Here is an 8,681-nt window from a genome sequence, read left to right on the forward strand (position 1 = left end):
CTTAACATTAAGCCAGAGAAGTTCTGCCTTCAGTGTTTTGATCCATTTCAAAAGCTACTCCGAGCACCTGGCACCTTCTTCTGCCACGTCCTGTACATACTATGCAGGGAATGGACCTCAGGAGCGTACAAACCAATGAAGCAAGTGAGCCCTTTATGAGTTAAGATGCTAAATCTGAAACACATGGTCCTTTTATCACTTGGAATCTGCAGCTTCTGCCTCTTGTCAGGTTCCTAAAAAGCTGCTGGAAGCAAAACTTGCCAACTGAAAGCAATCTTGGAGATGGGTTTAAGTGAAACTGGTCCTCCGTCCCTGACACCAATGAAAGTGTAGGTGCTCCAGTGTCTTCTGGGGGTGGTTTAGACTCTTGCTCATCCAGGTAGCTGCGTCGTTGAGCAGTGCACCTGGGACAGTGTGCATCACACCTTATTTACACGTCTATTCTTTTTGCAGGCTTCCCGTTTTCAACAACTTTGTTGTTGTTTAGTCACTAAGCTATGTCTGACTCTTTGCAACCCCATGGACTGTAGCCCACCAGGCTTCTCTGTCCATGGAATTTCCCAGGCAAGAATACTGGAGTGGATTGCCATTTCCCTTTCCAGGGGATCTTCCCCACCCAGGGACTGAACCCACATCTCTTGCATTGGCAGGCAGATTCTTTACTGCTGAGCCATCAGGGAAACCAGTTTTAACAATTTCATCTAGATAAAATCTACATACCATAAAATTCACCCATTCTAAGTGGGTCACTGAGTTTTAGTCATTTTGCTGAGTTGTGCAATGAGCTGTTTTTACTTCTAACAGATACATGGGTTTTCTCCCCACACCAATCAGTTCTCCCGCTTACTAGAAACCAATCAGTTCAGTCGCTTAGTCGTGTCGGTGGACTCTTTGCGACTCCATGGACTGCAGCACACCAGGCCTCCCTGTCCATCACCAACTCCGGAGTTTACTCAAAGTCACGTCCATTGAGTCGGTGATGCCATCCAACCATTTCATCCTCTGTCGTCCCCTTCCCCTCCTGCCTTCAATCTTTCCCAACATCAGAGTCTTTTCAAATGAGTCAGTTCTTCACATCAGCTGGCCAAAGTATTGGAGTTTCAGCTTCAGCATCAGTCCTTCCAATGAATATTCAGGACTGATTTCCTTTAGGATGGACTGGTTGGATCTCCTTGCAGTCCAAGGGACTCTCAAGAGTCCTCTCCAGCACCACAGTTCAAAAGCATCAATCCTTCCGCGCTCAGTGCCAATAGGGTGTCCTGCAAATCAATTCAATTTGTAGTTTGGCGCCTCGCCCGGCCCGCTGGGCCGCCGCTGACCTACCCCGCCTCCCCGCACCCCGCGCCCGCCCCGGGGCCTGCCCCCACCTCCTCCAGCCGCGCGCGCCCGCCCTCCCTCGCTTCCCAGCTGGGCCTGCCTGCCTGCCTGCTATGCAGGCGGCGGCGGCGGCGCGGTCCAGCCGCCCTAATGCCGGAGCCAGGCCCTAGAATGAACGGCTTCTCGCTGGGCTAGCTGTGCTGGCTCTTCTGCTGCCCGCCCTGCCCATGCCCCATCGCCGCCAAGCTGGCCTTCCTGCCGCCCGAGCCCACCTACACTGTGCTGGCGCCGGAGAAGCGCGGCCCCGGCACTCCCGCTCCGGCCTCGGCTGCTTCCACTCCTCCACCTCCGCCGCGGGCAGCAGTCCGAGGAGGAGGGCGCGGGGCCCGGCGCGTGCAGCCTGCACCTGAGCAAGCGAGCCGACTGCTCGCAGCGCTAGCTGGAAGCGGTCGAGGTCTTCTCGTGCACCCCCGGGAACAACCAGCTAAGCTGCATGTTCGTGCGCTGCGCGCTCTCCAGCCACTACACGCTGCTCTTCTCGCACGGCAGCGCCGTGGACCTGAGCCAGATGTGCAACTTCTACATCGGTCTGGGCTCGTGCATCAACTGCAACATCTCCTACGACCTACTCCGGCTACGGCGTCAGCTCCGTCAAGCCCGCCGAAGAAGAACCTTTATACCGACATCGACACCGCGTGGCAGGAGCTGCGCACCCGGAAAAATCTGCATCATTGAAATGCACAAAACTTAGCTGTCTGCCTCCCAGCAACATCTTCTTGCTGTCTATATCAGCCTGTGATGAGCTAGCTGCAGACACTAGCTTTTCCTGGTGTGCTCTGGTATCTTACTATCTTTGGAGCATGGATTGCCATATACGGCGTTAAGTCCCGAGAACGTCATCTTGTACGGCCAGAGCGTTGGGACGGCCTCCACGCTAGACCTGGCCTCCAGGTACGAGTGTGCTGCCGTGATTCTCCATTCGCCTCTGCATGGCGTGTGGCTTTTCCCGACAGCAGGAAAACGTACTGCTTTGACGCGTTCCCCAGCATTGAAAAGATCTCCAAAGTCACCTCTCCCATGTTAGTTATTCACAGCACAGAGGACGAGGTCATTGACTTCTCCCACGGCCTGGCCACGTACAAGCTCTGTCCCCAGGCCGTGGAACCGCCCGGGGTTAAACGGGCTGGGCATAGTGACATAGAGCTTTACGCACAGTACCTAGGGAGACTAAAACTTCATTTCTCACGAACTTCCCAATTCCTGAAGACGACGACTTGACATTACCTCATTGACTGTGAGCACGAGTCCTCCATGTTACATATACTTTCACTGGACGGCGGTCATGGCGTGATCACCACAAGGAAGCACCCAGCTTTTCCGGCATCCTTATCAGACAGCCGAGGACTTCTCGGTCTTTCGTATACAGAGATTCTACCGACTCACACATCATGTTAAACGGAATAGTTGTAACTTCCAGCTTCATTGCCTTGCAGGGCGGGAATGAGAGCTGAGTGGGGGGACCACTTTCTCATGCTGTAAGAAAGGATGCTCAAAAAAAAAAAAAAAAAAAAGAAATTTATGCAGGACTCAACCTCTCCCTGGTGGCTTTCCCTGGTAGCTTTCCCTAGTGGCTTTCCCTGGTGGCTCAGAGGATAAAGCATCTGCCTGCAATGCAAGAGACCCGGGTTCCATCCCTGGGTTGGGAAGATCCCTGGAGAAGGAAATGGCAACCCACTTCAGTATTCTCGCCTGGAGAATCCCATGGACAGAGGAGCCTGGCGGGCTACCCTGGTGGCTCAGAGCAATCAAAGCATCTGCCTGCCGTGCAAGAGACCTGCAGCTTCCAGCCCTGGATTCATGGGTTCAGTCTATTTGTGAAGCTGTGAGTTTAACTGGAAACCATTGTGATGAAAACCCACTTGACATGTTTTCCCAAACAAATCAATTGGGAATTACTGGAACAGAGGAGCCAGCCACGGGATACAGTCCACGGGGTCGCAAAGAGTCGGACACAACTGAGCGACTTCACTTTTTCACTTTCAACCTCTCTCCACCCGTGTTCTCAGTATTTGACCTGCAGCTCTCTTTCAGCCACTGGATTCATGGGTTCAGTCTATTTGTGAAGCTGTGATTAGTTTAACTGGAAACCATTGTGATGAAAATTCCTTCATTTTTATTGACATGCCAATCTTTTCCCCCAAACAAATCAATTAAAGGGTAATTTACTGGAACTATGGTGATTGGCTTCATCAACTGGAACCATATAAATATAACTGGAATATTCTTAAACAAAATGAAACTTTTTTAAAGTGTAAATTTAATACACTAGTCCACAGTTTTAATATTTGGATTGTCTGGTTGGTTTAACAAAGAACCTAGCCAACTTTCCTCTTTCGTAGGCTTTTTTAAAGTACTGTACATATTTGCAATCACATTGTGCATAGATTCCTATTGAGTAATTTTCTTCTGTCAGGCCACAGAATCTGTGACTGCAGATTCCTTGTTTGTAATGTAAGTGATTGAATACATTTTGTTAATATGTTTTTATTCCTGTGTTTTGCTATTAAATTTTTTATAACATTTCCAAGACAAAAAAATGACAAGTTTATGCTTTGAAAAATTTATGTAATTAAAATTTCACAAAACTAATCTTTTTAATTTAGGAGTTATTTGGGTTTTGACACTGGGGTTGCACCACCAGAAATGTAAGATGCTTAAAATTGTTACACTACTTCTGTTGGTTGGGGATTTGGGTTTGAGAGTTCTTCGGTTTTATTTAAAAACCTTTTTTTTCCCCCCCAAATTTAAAAGCCTTAAATGTACTGTAAGCCTCCGATTGTTGTACAGCTGGGTTGCGGGTGACTGCCTGTTTGTGTGGTGTTGCCTGGATGCAACACAGTGGTTGGTCATGGAATAAAGGATACATGGATCTGAAATTAAAAAAAAAAATTTTGTTAGAGTTTGTGCAGACCCCACAGATGCCAGGGCTCAGCCCCACAGACAGTCCTCATGTCAGACATCAGTCTCAAATCTCAGGTTGTCACTTGTACTTCTCACTGACAAGCTATACTTTGGGACTTCCAGAGAACACAGGAAAATACTTACTATGACTGGTTTATGGTAAAGGGTGCAACTCAGGAGCGATCATGTGGGCATAGGGGCAAGGTATGCAGGAGGGGTGCTGAGTTCCCAACCTCTCTCTGGGCATGTCACTCTCTCAACATCTTGGTGTTTTCACCAGTCTGGAAGCTCCCTGAGCCTTGACATTTGGGGTTTTATGGAGCATCCATTACGTAGTTCTGATTGAGTAAATCAATAGCCAGTACTAACTCACTGTTAGCTCTCTGTCCTCTCTGGAGGTCAGCACAACCCTCTAGTCGTGCTTACTAGCCTCCTTCCTAAAGCCATCTAGGGGCCCCCAACATGAGTCATTTGGCTACTGGACTCCTTCCTGAAGCCATGTAGACCTCTCATCACCCCAGAGACTCCAAGGATTTTAGGAATCATGTCCCAGGAACCAGGGATGAAGACCAAATATTGATTTCTTATATCATATCCAATAACACCACAATCCAGTGTTAGGGTATTTCTGTCACCCCAGTGAGATCTCTTGTGTCTTTTACAGTTAATCCTCATCCCTAGCTCCAGCTCCAGGTAACCATGGATCTACTTTCCATCTCTATGAATTTTCCTTTTCTGGATATTTTTGTATTAATGGAGTAATACAAAATCTCATGTTTTGTGTCTGGCTTCTTTCACTTGGTATACTATTTTTGAGGTCATCCATGTTATAAATGTAGTTCATCCCTTATTATGGCTAATATTTCATTGTGTGAATGGGCTGCATTTTTGTTTATCCCTCTATTAGTTGATGGACATTTGGGTTTTTCCACTTTTTGTTGTTGTTCAGTCCCCCAGTCAATGTCCAACTCTTTGTGACCCTATGGACTGCAGCAAGCCAGGCCTCTCTGTGCCTCACCATCTCCCAAAGTTTGCCAAAGTTCATGTCCATTACATCGGTGATGCCATCCAGCCACCTCTTCCTCTGATGCCCTTTTCTCCTTCTGCCCTTGATCTTTCCCAGCATCAGGGACTTATCCAGTGAATCAGCTATTCGAATCATATGATCAAAATACTAGAGTTTCAGGTCCAGCATCAGTTCTTCCAGAGAGTATTCACAGTTGACTGAATCCAGAGACTGACTGGTTTGAGCTCCTTGCTGTCCAAGGGACTCTCCAGCACCACAGTTTGAAGGCGTCAATTCTTTGGCACTCTGCCTTCTTTAAGGTCCAGCTTTCACAACCGTACATGACCATTGGGAAGACCATAGCCTTGACTATACAGACCTTTGTCAGCAGAGTAATGTCACTGCTTTTCAACACACTGTCTAGGTTTGTTATAGCTTTCCTACAAAGAGGCAAATGTCTTCTGATTTCATGACTACAGTCACCATCTGCAGTGATTTTAGAGCCCAAGAAGAGAAAACCTGTCATTACTTCTACTTTCCCCCCTCTATTTGCCATGAAGTAATGAGACTGGATGCCATGATATTAGTTGTTTTTTTTTTAATATTTAGTTTTAAGCCAGCTCTTTCACTCTCCTCCTTCACCTTCATCAAGAAGCTCTTTAGTTCCTCTTCGCTTTCTGCCATTAGAGTGATATCATACACATAACTGAGGTTGTTGATGTTTCTCCTGCCTACCTTTATTCTAGCTTATAACTCATTCAGCCCAGCATTTCTCATGATGTACTCAGCATATAGATTAAACAAACAGGGTGACAACAGACAGCCCTGTTATACTCCTTTCTCAATCTTGAAGCAATTAGTTGTTCCATACAGGATTCTAATTGGTTCTTTTCCACTTTTGGGCTACACTAAACAAGGCTGCTAGAATATTTACATGAATAATATTTATTTTTAATAATAATAATCTGTACAGAGGAGAAAAGTTTCAAATGAAAGTGATATTTAGGTCATGATTCTTTGTTTTTTTTTAATTATTTTAATTGGAGAATGTTGTGGTCCTTTAATGGACCGGAACCTGGTGGTCCGGAGTTGACGGTAAGAAAGCAAAAGAGAGAAAGAGGCTAATATTCCCTGGGTTATGCACAGAACCAATAAAGCCCTAGGACAGGGCTTGTACCACTCACGTAGGCACAGGGTGTCCTCTTGAAGAGGTCTTGAAAGCCCGGGCAGGAAAGTGAGCTCAGCAGGCTTCCACGCTCCAGAGAATTAGCCAGAGGGTGAGAGAGAGAGAGAAAGAGAGAAAGAATGACACAGGGACCCAAGTCTCTGGTGGAGCCAGGGCACTTTAATGATCTTTCAGTACGTATATATAGGCTGTTGTACAAGGAATTTCTTTTGACAATGATAGAGATCAGAAAACCAAATGTACAGCAACCGCTACCAAGGAATTAACAATGGTCATAAGGTCAGAAGACAATCCATACCTCAGGAAAGAGGGTCATGGCTAGGCAGTTTTGTCATAAGGAGAAGTTTACTGAAGGAAACCCATGCATGCATTCCATCCCATGACCTCAGTCCTGGGAGCAGAGTGCAGCTCCACTCATTCCTGTTACCAGGAACTGATAAGGAACAGAGGATTTGTGAGAGACAGATAACAGCACACAGGAATCCTCCTGTTAAACATTCCCTGACAGGAGAATCATTACTTTACAATATTGTGACAGTTTTTGCAATATATCAGCATGAATCAGCCAGAGGTATATATGTGTCCCCCCTATCGTGAGCCCCCCTCTCACTTCCCTCCCTACCCTATCCCTCTGGGTTGTCCCTGAGTGCTGACTTGGCTTGCTCTGCTTGATGTGTCAGTTCACACTACTGTTTTAAGTGTTAAGATGCTATTTACATATATTTCTGTCTGATTCATAATACTCATCCACTCCGTTAGTTCTTAGGAGGGCCATGGCCCAGAAAATTCAAAGCTGCCCCCTCTTGGTAATACGAAACCAAAGACAAGACTAGGGATAAGAGACAAGCAATTCAGCAAATTAGCTTATGCAAGCCCTGAATGTTAGAAGCAAAGGACTAGAAAAAGCAAACTGTAGGTTGGCCTGATACAAAATGAAGTCTCTTTTCTGGCATGTATATTTGTGTTTTTGCATAAGGTCTTTTAAGGATATTTGAGAAGTTTAGAATGAATGTGCTAAGAGTCACTTGAAAATGTGTTGCTGTTGTTTAGTCACTAAGTCATGTCAGACTCTTTTGTGACCCCATCAACTGTAGCCCACCAGGCTCCTCTGTCCATGGGATTTCCCAAGCAACAATACTGGAGAAGGGCCATTTCCTTCTCCAGGGGACCTTCTGGACCCGGGGATTGAACCTGTGTCTCCTACATTGCAAGTGGACTCTTTACCACTGAGCCACCGGGGAATGGCAACCGACTCCAGTAGTCTTGCCTGGAGAATCCCATAGACAGAGGAGCCTGCCTAGTGGGCTACAGTCTATGAGGTCACAAAGAGTTGGACATGACTGAGTGACTAGGCAGGCAGGCATATAGGCACCTGGGAAGCCCAGAAATGTATTGAGTTACCTAGAAATGATCAAGTATGTATATATTTAAAACATTTATTTGGCTGTGCTGGGTCTTAGTTGTGGCATGCAGGATATTTATTTGCAGCATGGGGACTCTTAGCTGCAGCATGTGGGATCCAGTTCCTTAACCAGGGTTTAAACCCAAGATTCCTACAGTGGGAGTGTGGAACCCCAGCCACTGGACCACCAGGAAAATCCCTGTCAAGTGTATCTTAAGGGAAGGACAAGAATCCAGGAAACTGGCAAGAATGAGTGGATTCTGCAAATCAAGCCTACAAAAGTACTGGGGACAGGGCTGGAGGGTGAGTGGGGAGTGGACAGTGCCTGATTTTGGAAACAGCACTCAGGCGTCCGGTGTGGGACCTCCTCCCGCACTCTCACCCCCTACACAGCTGATGGCCCTGCCCCAGCTCCCAGGTGGGAGTTTCATCCAAGCCTGAGCACATGCAGTTGCCACAGTGATTAGCTTAGAGATGGGGTGGGCCTATGATTTAATTTAGCTGGTCTGAAGTTTTTCTCTTTTGAGTGGTGGCGCATGGATAGGGAGAGGATTGGGACAGAAGCCGGTTTTCTACTGGAGTCAGTGATTTGATAGAAGTCTGGTGCTATTGGGTCCACACTGTGGAAGAAAAAAAAAAAAAAAAAGCTGCCCAAGAAAGAAGCCAAAGGTGAGGAAATTAGTCTCATGAGACAGAGATTTCTGATGGTACCTCTTCAGTCCCCAGATGTAGGAGGACAAATATTAATAAATTCTTCCCTCTTTTTTAAAAAAAGCCAGTTAGAGATGGGTTTTTGTTGTCAGCAATTC

The 8,681-nt window shown here is 46.6% G+C and overlaps 1 pseudogene; it reads left to right on the forward strand.

Moving 5' to 3' along the window:
• The first annotated feature begins 1,348 nt into the window (after positions 1–1,348).
• On the forward strand, positions 1,349–2,863 carry LOC133259381 (alpha/beta hydrolase domain-containing protein 17C-like; annotated as a pseudogene).
• Positions 2,864–8,681: the final 5,818 nt, after the last annotated feature.

The sequence above is a fragment of the Bos javanicus genome, chromosome 13 (assembly GCF_032452875.1).
Source record: "Bos javanicus breed banteng chromosome 13, ARS-OSU_banteng_1.0, whole genome shotgun sequence".
In the NCBI taxonomy this organism is placed as follows: Eukaryota; Metazoa; Chordata; class Mammalia; order Artiodactyla; family Bovidae; genus Bos; species Bos javanicus.